This window comes from Phalangium opilio, unplaced genomic scaffold (assembly GCF_054372755.1).
Source record: "Phalangium opilio isolate 3A_F unplaced genomic scaffold, DU_Popi_V2 ptg000246l_1, whole genome shotgun sequence".
Taxonomy (NCBI): domain Eukaryota; kingdom Metazoa; phylum Arthropoda; class Arachnida; order Opiliones; family Phalangiidae; genus Phalangium; species Phalangium opilio.
The window spans coordinates 3,186,875-3,202,467 of record NW_028324225.1 but is presented as its reverse complement, the minus strand read 5'-3'; the positions used below and the strand labels follow the sequence as shown (position 1 = coordinate 3,202,467).

General features: G+C 38.7%; 15 non-coding genes across 15 annotated transcripts; all 15 read right to left on the bottom strand.

Annotated features, from left to right (window-relative positions):
• Window positions 1–221: 221 nt before the first annotated feature.
• Window positions 222–293, bottom strand: TRNAE-CUC (transfer RNA glutamic acid (anticodon CUC)). Its single transcript has one exon. It is a non-coding gene; the product is annotated as a tRNA-Glu (tRNA).
• A 380-nt stretch (window positions 294–673) lies between these two features.
• TRNAE-UUC (transfer RNA glutamic acid (anticodon UUC)) lies at window positions 674–745 on the bottom strand. The gene has a single exon. It is a non-coding gene; the product is annotated as a tRNA-Glu (tRNA).
• A 982-nt stretch (window positions 746–1,727) lies between these two features.
• TRNAE-UUC (transfer RNA glutamic acid (anticodon UUC)) lies at window positions 1,728–1,799 on the bottom strand. The gene has a single exon. It is a non-coding gene; the product is annotated as a tRNA-Glu (tRNA).
• Window positions 1,800–1,878: 79 nt separating this feature from the next.
• Window positions 1,879–1,950, bottom strand: TRNAE-UUC (transfer RNA glutamic acid (anticodon UUC)). Its single transcript has one exon. It is a non-coding gene; the product is annotated as a tRNA-Glu (tRNA).
• Window positions 1,951–2,330: 380 nt separating this feature from the next.
• TRNAE-UUC (transfer RNA glutamic acid (anticodon UUC)) lies at window positions 2,331–2,402 on the bottom strand. Its single transcript has one exon. It is a non-coding gene; the product is annotated as a tRNA-Glu (tRNA).
• Window positions 2,403–2,933: 531 nt separating this feature from the next.
• Window positions 2,934–3,005, bottom strand: TRNAE-CUC (transfer RNA glutamic acid (anticodon CUC)). The gene has a single exon. It is a non-coding gene; the product is annotated as a tRNA-Glu (tRNA).
• A 380-nt stretch (window positions 3,006–3,385) lies between these two features.
• Window positions 3,386–3,457, bottom strand: TRNAE-UUC (transfer RNA glutamic acid (anticodon UUC)). The gene has a single exon. It is a non-coding gene; the product is annotated as a tRNA-Glu (tRNA).
• Window positions 3,458–4,289: 832 nt separating this feature from the next.
• On the bottom strand, window positions 4,290–4,361 carry TRNAE-CUC (transfer RNA glutamic acid (anticodon CUC)). The gene has a single exon. It is a non-coding gene; the product is annotated as a tRNA-Glu (tRNA).
• Window positions 4,362–4,590: 229 nt separating this feature from the next.
• TRNAE-CUC (transfer RNA glutamic acid (anticodon CUC)) lies at window positions 4,591–4,662 on the bottom strand. The gene has a single exon. It is a non-coding gene; the product is annotated as a tRNA-Glu (tRNA).
• Window positions 4,663–4,891: 229 nt separating this feature from the next.
• On the bottom strand, window positions 4,892–4,963 carry TRNAE-CUC (transfer RNA glutamic acid (anticodon CUC)). Its single transcript has one exon. It is a non-coding gene; the product is annotated as a tRNA-Glu (tRNA).
• Window positions 4,964–5,344: 381 nt separating this feature from the next.
• On the bottom strand, window positions 5,345–5,416 carry TRNAE-CUC (transfer RNA glutamic acid (anticodon CUC)). The gene has a single exon. It is a non-coding gene; the product is annotated as a tRNA-Glu (tRNA).
• An 805-nt stretch (window positions 5,417–6,221) lies between these two features.
• Window positions 6,222–6,293, bottom strand: TRNAQ-UUG (transfer RNA glutamine (anticodon UUG)). The gene has a single exon. It is a non-coding gene; the product is annotated as a tRNA-Gln (tRNA).
• A 381-nt stretch (window positions 6,294–6,674) lies between these two features.
• On the bottom strand, window positions 6,675–6,746 carry TRNAQ-UUG (transfer RNA glutamine (anticodon UUG)). Its single transcript has one exon. It is a non-coding gene; the product is annotated as a tRNA-Gln (tRNA).
• A 79-nt stretch (window positions 6,747–6,825) lies between these two features.
• TRNAQ-UUG (transfer RNA glutamine (anticodon UUG)) lies at window positions 6,826–6,897 on the bottom strand. Its single transcript has one exon. It is a non-coding gene; the product is annotated as a tRNA-Gln (tRNA).
• Window positions 6,898–7,126: 229 nt separating this feature from the next.
• On the bottom strand, window positions 7,127–7,198 carry TRNAQ-UUG (transfer RNA glutamine (anticodon UUG)). The gene has a single exon. It is a non-coding gene; the product is annotated as a tRNA-Gln (tRNA).
• Between the last annotated feature and the right edge of the window lie 8,395 nt (window positions 7,199–15,593).

Here is a 15,593-nt window from a genome sequence, read left to right as displayed (position 1 = left end):
GCAACCCTAGATATTATTCCTATAAATGTGTCTTTAAATTTATTCTTTAAAAGCTGTACAAAAGCACTGTCTGCGATACCGGGAGTCCGACCCGGGCATTCAGGGTGAAAGCCAGATGTCCTAGCCACTAGACCATATCGGACTTGCTTGACGAAGTCTTAATTCTATTCATAAACCTATATCCTTAATTCTATTCTTGAAATGCGGTACAAAAGCGCTCGCTCCGATACCGGGAATCGAACCCGGGCCTTCTGGGTGAGAGCCAGATATCCTAGCCACTACACCATATCGGACTGTTTTGAGCAACCCTAGATATTATTTCTAAAAATGTGTCTTTAAATTTATTCTTTTAAAGCGGTACAAAAGCACTGTCTCCGATACCGGAATAGAACCTGGGCCTTCTGGGTGAAAGCCAGATATCCTAGCCACCAGACCATATCGGACTGGTTTGAGCAACCCTAGATATTATTTCTATAAATGTGTCTTTAAATTTATTCTTTAAAAGCGGTACAAAAGCACTGTCTGCGATACCGGGAATCGAACCCGGGCCTTCTGGGTGAGAGTCAGGTATCCTACACACTAGACCATATCGGACTTGCTCAACCAAGTCTTAATTCTATTCATAAACCTATATCCTTAATTCTATTCTTGAAATGCGGTACAAAAGCACTCGCTCCGATACCGGGAATCGAACCCGGGCCTTCTGGGTGAAAGCCAGATATCCTAGCCACTAGACCATATCGGACAGATTTGAGCAACCCTAGATATTATTCCTATAAAGTGTCTTTAAATTTATTCTTTAAAAGCGGTACAAAGCACAGTCTCCGATACAGGGAACCGAACCCGGGCCTTCTGGGTGAAAGCCAGGTATCCTACCCAGTAGACCATATCGGACTTGCTCAACCAAGTCTTAATTCTATTCATAAACCTATATCCTTAAATCTATTCTTGAAATGCGGTACAAAAGCACTTGCTCCGATACCGGGAATCGAACCCGGGCCTTCAGGGTGAAAGCCAGATATCCTAGCCACTAGACCATAACGGTCTGGTTTGAGCAACCCTAGATATTATTCCTATAAATGTGTCTTAAAATTTATTCTTTAAAAGCTGTACAAAAGCACTGTCTGCGATTCCGGGAGTCCGACCCGGGCATTCAGGGTGAAAGCCAGATAACCTAGCCAATAGACCATATCGAACTTGCTCAACCAAGTCCTTATTCTATTCATAAACCTACATCCTTAATTCTATTCTTGAAATGCGGTACAAAAGCGCTCGCTCCGATACCGGGAATCGAACCCGTGCCTCCTGGGTGAGAGCCAGATATCCTAGACACTACACCATATCGGACTGTTTTGAGCAACCCTAGATATTATTCCTATAAATGTGTCTTTAAATTTATTCTTTTAAAGCTGTACAAAAGCACTGTCTCCGATACCGGAATAGAACCTGGGCCTTCTGGGTGAAAGCCAGATATCCTAGCCACTAGAGTATATCGGACTGATTTGAGCAACCCTAGATATTATTTCTATAAATGTGTCTTTAAATTTATTCTTTAAAAGCGGTACAAAAGCACTGTCTGCGATACCGGGAATCGAACCCGAGCCTTCTAGGTGAGAGTCAGGTATCCTACACACTAGACCATATCGGACTTGCTCAACCAAGTCTTAATTCTATTCATAAACCTATATCTTTAATTCTATTCTTGAAATGCGAAACAAAAGCACTCGCTCCGATACCGGGAATCGAACCCGGGCCTTCTGGGTGAAAGCCAGATATCCTAGCCACTAGACCATATCGGACTTGCTCAACCAATTCTTAATTCTATTCATAAACCTATATCCTTAATTCTATTCTTGAAATGCGGTACAAAAGCACTCGCTCCGATACCGGGAATCGAACCCAGGCCTTCTGGGTGAAAGCCAGATATCCTAGCCACTAAACCATATCGGACTTGCTCAACCAATTCTTAATTCTATTCATAAACCTATATCCTTAAGTCTATTCTTGAAATACGGTACAAAAACACAGTCTGCGATACCTGGAATCGAGCCCGGGCCTTCTGGGTGAAAGCCAGATATCCTAGCCACTAGACCATATCGGACTGATTTGAGAAACCCTAGATATTATTCCTATAAATGTGTCTTTAAATTTATTCTTTAAAAACTGTACAAAGCACTGTCTGCGATACCGGGAGTCCGACCCGGGCCTTCAGGGTGAAAGCCAGATATCCTAGCCACTAGACCATATCGGACTTTCTTAACGAAGTCTTAATTCTATTCGTAAACCTATATCCTTAATTCTATTCTTGAAATGCGGTACAAAAGCACTCGCTCCGATACCGGGAATCGAACCCGGGCCTTGTGGGTGAAAGCCAGATATCCTAGCCACTAGACCATATCGGACTGATTTGAGCAACCCTAGATATTATTCCTATAAATGTGTCTTTAAATTTATTCTTTAAAAGCGGTACAAAAGCACTGTCTGCGATACCGGGAGTCCGACCCGGGCCTTCAGGGTGAAAGCCAGATAACCTAGCCACTAGACCATATCGGACTTGAACAACCAAGTCTTAATTCTATTCATAAACCTATATCCTTAATTCTATTCTTCAAATGCGGTACAAAAGAACCGCTCCGATACCGAGAATCGAACCCGGGCCTTCTGGGTGAAAGCCAGATATCCTAGCCACTAGACCATAACGGACTGGTTTGAGCAACCCTAGATATTATTCCTATAAATGTGTCTTTAAATTTATTCTTTAAAAGCTGTACAAAAGCACTGTCTGCGATACCGGGAGTCCGACCCGGGCATTCAGGGTGAAAACCAGATGTCCTAGCCACTAGACCATATCGGACTTGCTTGACGAAGTCTTAATTCTATTCATAAACCTATATCCTTAATTCTATTCTTTAAATGCGGTACAAAAGCGCTCGCTCCGATACCGGGAATCGAACCCGGGCCTTCTGGGTGAGAGCCAGATATCCTAGCCACTACACCATATCGGACTGTTTTGAGCAACCCTAGATATTATTTCTAAAAATGTGTCTTTAAATTTATTCTTTTAAAGCGGTACAAAAGCACTGTCTCCGATACCGGAATAGAACCTGGGCCTTCTGGGTGAAAGCCAGATATCCTAGCCACCAGACCATATCGGACTGGTTTGAGCAACCCTAGATATTATTTCTATAAATGTGTCTTTAAATTTATTCTTTAAAAGCGGTACAAAAGCACTGTCTGCGATACCGGGAATCGAACCCGGGCCTTCTGGGTGAGAGTCAGGTATCCTACACACTAGACCATATCGGACTTGCTCAACCAAGTCTTAATTCTATTCATAAACCTATATCCTTAATTCTATTCTTGAAATGCGGTACAAAAGCACTCGCTCCGATACCGGGAATCGAACCCGGGCCTTCTGGGTGAAAGCCAGATATCCTAGCCACTAGACCATATCGGACAGATTTGAGCAACCCTAGATACTATTCCTATAAAGTGTCTTTAAATTTATTCTTTAAAAGCGGTACAAAGCACAGTCTCCGATACAGGGAACCGAACCCGGGCCTTCTGGGTGAAAGCCAGGTATCCTACCCAGTAGACCATATCGGACTTGCTCAACCAAGTCTTAATTCTATTCATAAACCTATATCCTTAAATCTATTCTTGAAATGCGGTACAAAAGCACTTGCTCCGATACCGTGAATCGAACCCGGGCCTTCAGGGTGAAAGCCAGATATCCTAGCCACTAGACCATAACGGTCTGGTTTGAGCAACCCTAGATATTATTCCTATAAATGTGTCTTAAAATTTATTCTTTAAAAGCTGTACAAAAGCACTGTCTGCGATACCGGGAGTCCGACCCGGGCATTCAGGGTGAAAGCCAGATAACCTAGCCAATAGACCATATCGAACTTGCTCAACCAAGTCCTTATTCTATTCATAAACCTACATCCTTAATTCTATTCTTGAAATGCGGTACAAAAGCGCTCGCTCCGATACCGGGAATCGAACCCGTGCCTCCTAGGTGAGAGCCAGATATCCTAGCCACTACACCATATCGGACTGTTCTGAGCAACAATAGATATTATTTCTATAAATGTGTCTTTAAATTTATTCTTTAAAAGCGGTACAAAAGCACTGTCTGCGATACCGGGAATCGAACCCGGGCCTTCTGGGTGAGAGTCAGGTATCCTACACACTAGACCATATCGGACTTGCTCAACCAAGTCTTAATTCTATTCATAAACCTATATCCTTAATTCTATTCTTGAAATGCGGTACAAAAGCACTCGCTCCGATACCGGGAATCGAACCCGGGCCTACTGGGTGAGAGCCAGATATCCTAGCCACTAGACCATATCGGACATATTTGAGCAACCCTAGATATTATTCCTATAAATGTGTCTTTAAATTTATTCTTTAAAAGCGGTACAAAGCACAGTCTCCGATACAGGGAACCGAACCCGGGCCTTCTGTGTGAAAGCCAGGTATCCTACCCAGTAGACCATATCGGACTTGCTCAACCAAGTCTTAATTCTATTCATAAACCTATATCCTTAATTCTATTCTTGAAATGCGGTACAAAAGCACTCGCTCCGATACCGGGAATCGAACCCGGGCCTACTGGGTGAGAGCCAGATATCCTAGCCACTAGACCATATCGGACAGATTTGAGCAACCCTAGATATTATTCCTATAAATGTGTCTTTAAATTTATTCTTTAAAAGCGGTACAAAGCACAGTCTCCGATACAGGGAACCGAACCCGGGCCTTCTGTGTGAAAGCCAGGTATCCTACCCAGTAGACCATATCGGACTTGCTCAACCAAGTCTTAATTCTATTCATAAACCTATATCCTTAATTCTATACTTGAAATGCGGTACAAAAGCACTCGCTCCGACACCGGGAATCGAACCCGGGCCTTCTGGGTGAGAACCAGATATCCTAGCCACTAGACCATATCGGACAGATTTGAGCAACCCTAGATATTATTCCTATAAATGTGTCTTTAAATTTATTCTTTAAAAGCTGTTCAAAAGCACTGTCTGCGATACCGAAAGTCCGACCCGGGCCTTCAGGGTGAAAGCCAGATAACCTAGCCACTAGAACATATCGGACTTGCTCAACCAAGTCTTAATTCTATTCATAAACCTATATCCTTAATTCTATTCTTGAAATGCGGTACAAAAGCACTCGCTCCGATACCAGGAAACGAACCCGGGCCTTCTGGGTGAAAGCCAGATATCCTAGCCACTAGAGTATATCGGACTGATTTGAGCAACCCTAGATATTATTTCTATAAATGTGTCTTTAAATTTATTCTTTAAAAGCGGTACAAAAGCTTTCGCTCCGATACCGGGAATCGAACCCGCGCCTCCTGGGTGAGAGCCAGATATCCTAGCCACTAGACCACATCGGACTGATTTGAGCAACCCTAGATATTATTCCGAAAAATGTGTCTTTAATTTTATTGTTTTAAAGCGGTACAAAAGCACTGTCTCCGATACCGGAATAGAACCTGGGCCTTCTGGGTGAAAGCCAGATATCCTAGCCACTAGAGTATATCGGACTGATTTGAGCAACCCTAGATATTATTTCTATAAATGTGTCTTTAAATTTATTCTTTAAAAGCGGTACAAAAGCACTGTCTGCGACACCGGGAATCGAACCCGGGCCTTCTGGGTGAAAGCCAGATATCCTAGCCATTAAACCATATCGGACTAACTTGAGCAACCCTAGATATTATTCCAATAAATGTGTCTTTAAATTTATTTTTTAAAAGCGGTACAAAAGCACTGTCTGCGATACCGGGAGTCCGACTGGGCCTTCAGGGTGTAAGCCAGATATCCTAGCCACTAGACCATATCGGACTTGCTTAACCAAGTCTTAATTCTATTCTTGAAATGCGGTACAAAAGCACTCGCTCCGATACTGGGAATCACACCCGGGCCTTCTGGGTGAGAGCCAGATATCCTAGCCACTAGACCATATCGGACTGGTTTGAGCAACACTAGATATTATTCCTATAAATGTGTCTTTAAATTTATTCTTTAAACGCGGTACAAAGCACAGTCTCCGATACAGGGAACCGAACCCGGGCCTTCTGGGTGAAAGCCAGGCATCCTACCCAGTAGACCATATCGGACTTACTCATCAAATTCATAATTCTATTCATAAACCTTTATCCTTAATTCTATTCTTGAAATGCGGTACAAAAGCACTCGCTCCGATACCGGGAATCGAACCCGTGCCTTCAGGGTCAAAGCCAGATATCCTAGCCACTAGACCATATCGGACTTGCTCAACCAAGTCTTAATTCTATTCATAAACCTATATCCCTAAGTCTATTCTTGAAATGCGGTACAAAAGCACTCGCTCCGATACCGGAAATCGAACCCGGGCCTTCAGGGTCAAAGCCAGATATCCTAGCCACTACACCATATCGGACTATTTTGAGCAACCCTAGATATTATTCCTATAAATGTGTCTTTAAATTTATTCTTTAAAAGCTGTTCAAAAGCACTGTCTGCGATACCGGGAGTCCGACCCGGGCCTTCAGGGTGAAAGCCAGATAACCTAGCCACTAGACCATATCGGACTAGAACAACCAAGTCTTAATTCTATTCATAAACCTATATCCTTAATTCTATTCTTCAAATGCGGTACAAAAGCACTCGCTCCGACACCGGGAATCGAACCCGGGCCTTCAGGGTCAAAGCCAGATATCCTAGCCACTAGACCATATCGGACTTGCTCAACCAAGTCTTAATTCTAGTCATAAACCTATATCCCTAAGTCTATTCTTGAAATGCGGTACAAAAGCACTCGCTCCGATACCGGGAATCGAACCCGGGCCTTCAGGGTCAAAGCCAGATATCCTAGCCACTAGACCATATCGGACAGATTTGAGCAACACTAGATATTATTCCTATAAATGTGTCTTTAAATTTATTCTTTAAACGCGGTACAAAGCACAGTCTCCGATACAGGGAACCGAACCCGGGCCTTCGGGGTGAAAGCCAGGTATCCTACCCAGTAGACCATATCGGACTTACTCATCAAATTCATAATTCTATTCATAAACCTTTATCCTTAATTCTATTCTTGAAATGCGGTACAAAAGCACTCGCTCCGATACCGGGAATCGAACCCGTGCCTTCAGGGTCAAAGCCAGATATCCTAGCCACTAGACCATATCGGACTTGCTCAACCAAGTCTTAATTCTATTCATAAACCTATATCCCTAAGTCTATTCTTGAAATGCGGTAAAAAAGCACTCGCTCCGATACCGGGAATCGAACCCGGGCCTTCAGGGTGAAAGCCAGATATCCTAGCCACTACACCATATCGGACTGTTTTGAGCAACCCTAGATATTATTCCTATAAATGTGTCTTTAAATTTATTCTTCAAAACCCTTACAAAAGCACTCGCTCCGATACCGGGAATCGAACCCGGGCCCTCTGGGTGAGACCCACATATCCTAGCCACTAGACCATATCGGACTAGTTGAAACAGCCCTAAATATTATTCCTATAAATGTGTCTTTAAGTTTATTCTTCAAAACCCTTACAAAAGCACTCGCTCCGATACCGGGAATCGAACCCGGGCCTTCTGGGTGAAGGCCAGATATTCTAGCCACTAGACCATATCGGACTGGTTGGAAAAACTCTAAATATTATTCCTATAAATGTGTCTTTAAATTAATTCTTTAAAAGCGGTACAAAGGCACTCGCTCCGATACCGGGAATCAAACCCGGGCCTTCCGGGTTAAAGCCAGATATCCTAGCCACTAGACCATATCGGACTGATTTGAGCAACCCTAGATATTATTCCAATAAATGTGTCTTTAAATTTATTCTTTAAAAGCGGTACAAAGGCACTCGCACCGATACCGGAAATCGAACCCGGGCCTCCTGGGTAAGAGCCAGATATCCTAGCCACTACACCATATCGGACTGTTTTGAGCAATCCTTGATATTATTCCTATAAATGTGTCTTTAAATTTATTCTTTAAAAGCGGTTCAAAGCACAGTCTCCGATACCGGGAATCGAACCCTGGCCTTCTGGGTGAATGCCAGGTATCCTACACAGTAGACCATATCGGACTTGCTCAACCAAGTCTTAATTCTATTAATCAAAACGCGTCTTGGATTTAACCAAGACCTAAAAAGTATCGATAAGAACATGGTTAATCACTTGACTGAATGAGCAGATATTGAAACTTTTTTTTAATTAAATCTTACATGCTTAAGAAAGTAATGTTCCGTCACCCTATTCCATTGAATAAACTTATTTTACTGGTAGTAAATATTTTCCCTCTCAATAATTTTAAAAATTTACTTATCTCGGGTTTTCGAGCACAATTCCATTCCCCGAAAACATTTTATAACTACATTTATTATCACTTTTAAGAGAGTACGTGTATGACATTGTGTCGTTAATAGGTTGCTAACATATCCCCCCGTTCATACCCTGTACGCTCCATAGTGAAACCTTTTGTTAATTTTAGTGCAAATTTCAACAATGGCAGCACATTCAATGGGGACCTTATGATTTTTGCTCTTGGTTAAACTGAATTATGTAATAGACCACTTTGACATATCTTAGAGGGAAAGACACGGGAGTAAAACTTAGCCTTCAAACTCGCTCGATGGAATGATCATAAATAGAGCAGAGACGGCGAGGGGTCAAACCCCCCCCCCCCGTATGTCCCGATACTGAGGATTGACATCTCTTTTTTTTTACGTAGAAAGGGTCTATAGCAGCGGTACGACAGACAACGGTCACACGGTTCTATGCCATGGCGTTTCTATGGTTCGCAAGCAGTAGGGGCGTCCATGATATTCGTAATTTTTTGATTTTCTTTGTTGCAATTGTTAACTTAACCGTGGTCGTAGCCTGAAAATTCTGACTTGGTTATTTTGCAATATAGCCTGCGATCACCGAGTCGCGTGATCTAGGACGCTGTGGCTCGACTCCGCTACTTAGTCTGTATATCTTCAGGAACAAGGAACATGTATTAACGGTTTTTAAAGGAATATTGGATTTATAAACTTGTCGCTGCGAATCTTCCTATAGAAAATGTAGTATTTCTAGTAGCCCCAGAGACTTCTAGTAGCACTCTGTATGCATTTGGTAGAACAGTTTTATAGAAATTGAAATGGTAGAAGATATTTATAAATTAAAATTTGTTCGAATATTTCAACTTCAATTTGGTCGAATTATTTCGTAGTTGTCCTATTTCAAGGCGAGGAATGCTCTCAAAAACAATTACTATTTGCTGACGAATACCTTAAAAAGTAATTCACACAGAATTCTCGAGCAGTTTAATCCGTAATTGAGTGGGCTATTGCCTTGGTAACGAGGCCAGCGAAAGACAAGGCATGAGAATGGCACAAGGCGTACTTCTATCAAGGGGTATACAACTATACATCCTCCTTGTTCGTATCGGGCGCAGCAGAAGCTAAAGCAGACTATCCTAAATCGTTTTGTCATTGTTATGTTGTAGTCATAATATGGTATTTTCCACACGAAGACTCTTAAAAGTGATAATATATGTAGTTATATAATGTTTTCGGGGAATGGAATTGTGCTCGAAAACCCGAGATAAGTAAATTTTTCAAATTATTGAGAGGGAAAATGTTTACTACCAGTAAAATAAGTTTATCCAATGGAATAGGGTGATGGAACATTACTTTCTTAAGCATGTAAGATTTAACTAAAAAAAAGTTTCAATATCTGCTCATTCAGTCAAGTGATTAACCATGTTCTTATCGATACTTATTGAGAGGGAAAATGTTTACTACCAGTAAAATAAGTTTATCCAATGGAATAGGGTGATGGAACATTACTTTCTTAAGCATGTAAGATTTAACTAAAAAAAAGTTTCAATATCTGCTCATTCAGTCAAGTGATTAACCATGTTCTTATCGATACTTTTTAGGTCTTGGTTAAATCCAAGACTCGTTTTGATTAATATCTGTTACTTCGGTCTTAATTTTTATTAATTTTGCGTACATGCGGTGGTGATTAATTTATTTCAGTGCTCATTCCCGCTAGCTGCAGAAAAAGAAATAGTTTGTCATTCAATAGACTGAGAGTCAGTAGCTAAGGGGACGTCACATCAATATTTTTAGTCTTAATTTAAGCTGGTGAAATTCGTAGATATACGAGGGTGTGAAGTCATGACAAAGATTTTAGTTCGTCTATTTCTGATGAACCCAGACCAGAATATACTAGTTGCTTTCACGCTAATTTTGAACTCCATTTCCAATGTCAACAAGATCTTATTCAGAACGGATATTTCTCATAACCTTTACACGAGATTCAACATATAGATTACCATCTTTTGTGATTAACTTTAACCTAATTTAAGAAAATAAAATGGTAATTTTTTTTGTTAAAAATGACGTGATTAAATAAGACAACTAGCAATAATTTGGCAATATAATATTTTGTAGTATTTTGGAAAAGATGGCAATTTCATAATAATTTGATATACAATAACAGGAATACATTTAGCCATTCAGTTTTAATGCAAAGGGCCCCTCCTTTGGCGCGTCTTAAAAAGATTTTCTCTTCTGTATAGTGTGGTAGTTTGGCATATTTTATTTTTAGCTATGTCCTTAAGTACAATCTTAATTGGATTTAGCCATTGGGATAGATGATAAATGATTAGCCAGTGTACTACGGGAGTCTGGCAATGGAACTGTGCTTAGATTTATCATTGAATATAGGAAATAATAGGATCAACAAATTATTTACTACTATTTATGAAACTAATGGTAACTATTTTACCTTTGATAAAGTCAAATGAGAGCTACAGTAGTTTATTGATTTAAAAGTTAGGGTTAATAGTATTATTTATTTTATAAAATATAAATTGTAATTTTTTAAGGTTATGGCTGTTCAATAATTACTTTTAAATCATTAAAACAATAAATTGCTTTAAGAATATTTAAGTTAAACTTTTTTTAAAAGTTAAAACACGCATGATTATATTTTATTGGAATGTGCTAAATTATTTTAAAAACACATTTGGTTTGATAATTGCTACGTTTATATATAGCATGCAATTTGGAATTATATTTCCCTGGTTGTTATTTATTTATGGTATTCATTATAATTATTTTCCAGTAAATAAAAATTTTGTTTTTCACGTTTAAAGCTAATAGTTGCGTATTTTTTAAAGGGTTTCATTCATAACTTTATAAGGAGAATTATTTTGGACACCAGAAAGGCTTTTGAGAATAATTAGTGATAGCGTCCTAACTGTCAAAAAATAGACCTTAACAGGGAAAAGCTATGAATATCTATAATTAATTTTAACTGAATCTAAAATTTAAGTTTCACTATGAATACATGAGATGGATTAAAAAATGTTCAAAGACAGTCATACGTGAAGGTTGGATTTAAAAAGTGTGAAAAGTTCAACATTAACGTTAGAGCACCAATAATCACTTTGTTAATCTCTCAAGTGAATAATTCGATGATGAAAAAATATTTATACACATTTAATCCTAGGACTGTAAAATTGAGAATATATAATAGCCAGAAAAATAGTAAGCATGGGTTTTAATGTTAAATTATTTTAGGTATAAAAAAGGGAAGGGGTTGTTTGTTAAAATACTGCTAATATACTTAAAGATGCTTTTTAAAAAGGGTAGTGATTTGTTGGTGTAGAATCTGCAGTTTAGCTCAGAGAGTTAACGAAGCGCCTTGTATTTCGTTAGTGACATCTTCAATCCAGTTGAATTATTTTTTTTTCTACATTTAATACTACTGAACTAAGATGGCGTTAGTGGTTAATGTCATTAATTGGTAGCTTTTTTTACTGGTTCCTTCGCGATTGGTTTTGTTTTATTGATGTGGAGTCAGCAGTTTATTTCAGAGTTAATGAGGAGTCGTGTGTTTCACTATTGAACTCAGATGGCGTTAGTGGTTAATGTCATTAATCGGTAGCTTCTTTACTGGCTCCATCGCGCGTGATTTTGTTTTGTTAATGTAGAATCTGCAATTTAGTTCAGAGAGTTAATGATGTGCCTTGTGTTTGGTAGCGACATCTCCAGTCCATTTTATTTTTTTTATATTTATTACCTTTGAACTCAGATAGCATTACTGCTTAACGTCATTAATTGGCAGCTTTATTTTACTTATTCCATCGAGCTTGTTTTGTTTGGCAAACGTCCGTAAAATAACGTTCATAATGATGGTATATTACCTTTAAGGCGTTTTGATGGAAATAGAAATTGAAGTCCAAGGTGATTATGCGGTTAATCACAGTTGGGTTTTTTAGAGTTACGAGTGAAGTACTAGAGGTTTAATCGGGTGGTGAAGGAGGAGGGATTTGGGGTATTTCACCACCCGCGGACACGGGGTAGTCAGTTCCTGTAGGGTAGGCATGCTGACAAGTCCCTTATTCCCTCAAAACTTTGTCGCCCAGAAACTTGGCTTACAGGAGTGCGCCCAAACTCCCAACACAGTAAAGTACATAATTTTAGTAACAAACCATTGCTGTTCTAAATTTTAATAACGTTGAAGCAACTTTTGTTCAAAAAAGTTTTTTTAGTGAATTCATATCTGTTATGAACTTCTATTGTGTTGATGAACTTGAAGGCAAGGCTTGCCAAGCCGTTATATAATTATGCTGGGAAACCAAATAATTGACATGTATTGTTTGGCCTTGATACAGCTTGACGTTCTATAGACACTCGCTCAACCAATACGAAGGTTATTTCTTTGAATATCTTTGCTGTTTTTAATCCAAAGTCGCTCTCATTCTTTGAACACGCCAGTCTAAAGTGTCTGTTATTTCGGCATAGAAGTTGAATATTTATATTTCTTGATCTGTCTATCAAAGCCTTGTGGTGTTGTTTTTTATAATGATGATGATCATATTTTTTAGCTGTGTAGTTTTAACCTTTTATTATACTGGTAAAGGCTATGATCAATTATCTTTCTGTTGAAGCTTAGCAGCTGGCACGTGTTGATACAATAAGCTTGTAGTTGTACGAAATTAGTCTTTAAATTGCATGTTTCAAAGTTGAAAATATGCATTGCTCGTAGCATTTATGTCGAAATAATTTTGTTCTTCGTTATATTAGTTATGTAAAGGGGCGGAGGGGGAGGAGGCGAAAGAAAACTTTACCATTTACTGGCAATTATATGTTCATTTAAATATGAGATTTTGAGGGTCAATTTTTTTAAATTTTATCAGGTAACTCTTAGCTTTAAGTTTGGAAACAGTGCTGCTAGAACATGACAATTATTGCTTTGCGCGGGGGTTACCAAAGGGACAATGAAAAGGTTATTAAATTTTGAAGAAAAAAAGCTATTCCAGAAGGCTTTGCAAATTCTACCCCTGTTGGTTTTACTCAATGCCACCCGTCACTCAGATTACTCCAGCTGGTGAGAAACACAAAGAGAATATGCAAAACTTCCTGGAATATTAATTGTAAAAGAAATGTTTTAGTTATTTTATTTACAAGGGTAATGTAATATATATATATATTGGTAACCGCAATTGGGGAAATAATTCTAAAACTTTATAAAAACAAATTCTCCAACAATAGTAGGATATTAGTTAGTGGGACAAATTAATAAGTTCATATGGCTATTAAATAGTTTAGACTTTTTGTAAGTGGTATTAGATTGGGTCCGGTACACATTATTGATAAGTTATACAAAGGAAAGGTTATATTAATAAATAATATTGAAACACAAAATCTTCGCTACAGGGGGTTGAAATTAAAACAGTATAATATTAGATTAAATTAATTTAGTTTATAAAATCTCGTGGACTTTTTTGGAACGGTTTGAAATTGTTAATGCAAAAAAATTTATAAGCGTCTTAATGAAAAAAAAATATAGCGCGCTTAAAAGAGAAAATATGGTAGTTGCGAAACTGATATTTAGAGAACTCTTCGAATATATTAATTTTAATCAGTATTTATTTAATATTTGGTTACGAGTGTCTAAATCTCAGTTCCAAAAATCTGTTCCATGTTAACTAATAATATGAGTTTGTCTCAATAGTTTCACCAGCTTATTAAAGAATTATATTTAATCACATAGCATTACCAACAGGGGCTACGTTTTTAACTTGTTTTTACATAAAATACCATTGGGGCAAGACTAATACAGAGTATTAAAAACCCTTCACTAGAAAATTTAAAAATTAATGCAAGAATCATCGCCTTTTTTTCATAACAATAGCATGGCCCTACAATCCTCCCTCCTCTCCCATTCACGATTATTATAGTCTGGGCAACATCAAAATTAATCTCTAACCATTGTAAACCTTAAACATGCTCGAGGGCCAACAATCTTACCCAAGCATAAATTACTTAAAAGGGAATATGAAACTATTAGTATATCTTCGACAGATATGATGCTCCTCTCTGGTACGATTATTGAAAGTTTAGGCTTTACTCGGGGTAAATTTAATATGGACTTCAGGCACGTTAGTTCCCCTTTAAAGTGTTTAGACTCTTTCCAAGAGCAAAACAGTGACGTAAGTCAAGCTACTGACGAATCTCTCCTTTTTTCTGATCATTGCATCGCTGACCTCGTACCAGCCGTTGTCTTTTCTCACAAAGTTCACATAATGTCCCTCGGCCAACGATTGACCTTTATGAATAATCACCCCTTTAGTTTTAAAGAGAATCTTGCTCAAAGTGACATTTTGATTTTCAAAATTTGATATTTTAGTCGAAATCTTAATTGGTCGACCATCTCTGTAATCGCCCCGTAGAAGGCACAGAAAAACGTACTTTCCGCTGGATATCAATACATCACGCTCTTGTATTGTTGGATTATTACAATAAACGCACCGCATCTCTGTTAATCTCATCCTTTTTTCTAGAGATTTCCAATCAATTTCATCTCGGTTTTCTAGTGGAAGATTGAAAATGTTGCTTTCAACAATATTTTCCGAATTTTGTTCAACTTGACATTTGGGGCATTTGGTAACATTTCGCGACTTTGACCAAAAAAGTTCTTTTAGAACCTTAGAGTAATCGGCTTCCATTTCTTGGCTTAGTGTCGTTAAGAGGACCATCAAAAATTCACTGGCGTCTTGTTGATCGTTTTGCGTAAAATGATTTCCAACAGCCATTCTCAGTTCCAACCCTTTACGACTGAAACTTCCTTGAGAACTCTCGATGTCGTTTATCGTGTTATGAAGGCACCGTAAAACTGGTTTTTCAACGAACGATCCATTGTAAGACTTAACCAATTCTCTTAATTCCGGCACTAATAAGAGCAGTTGCAAAACGCTATTAGAATAGCACGTTACTTGATCATCGTTAGCTAAACCCTTCAAGGGAAAACTATCCAAACTCTGTTGGGCTTTCCTTTTCTTCTTCGGTGTTTCTTCACATCTCTCTTCCTCGCCTTCTAAAAGGCTTTTAGATAGTGTAGGCGCACTTCTTTTCCCACCTCGCCTTTCTTTCGACTCCGTTATTTTCAAAACAGGCAGATCTGGCCTATATTTTTTGCGAAGCCTGTTATACTCCATTATGGCTCGTCCATCCGCCTTAATTATAGTCGGATCGAACTGTAATAGATGAAGTCCGGCTAAGGACGTCACTCTTGA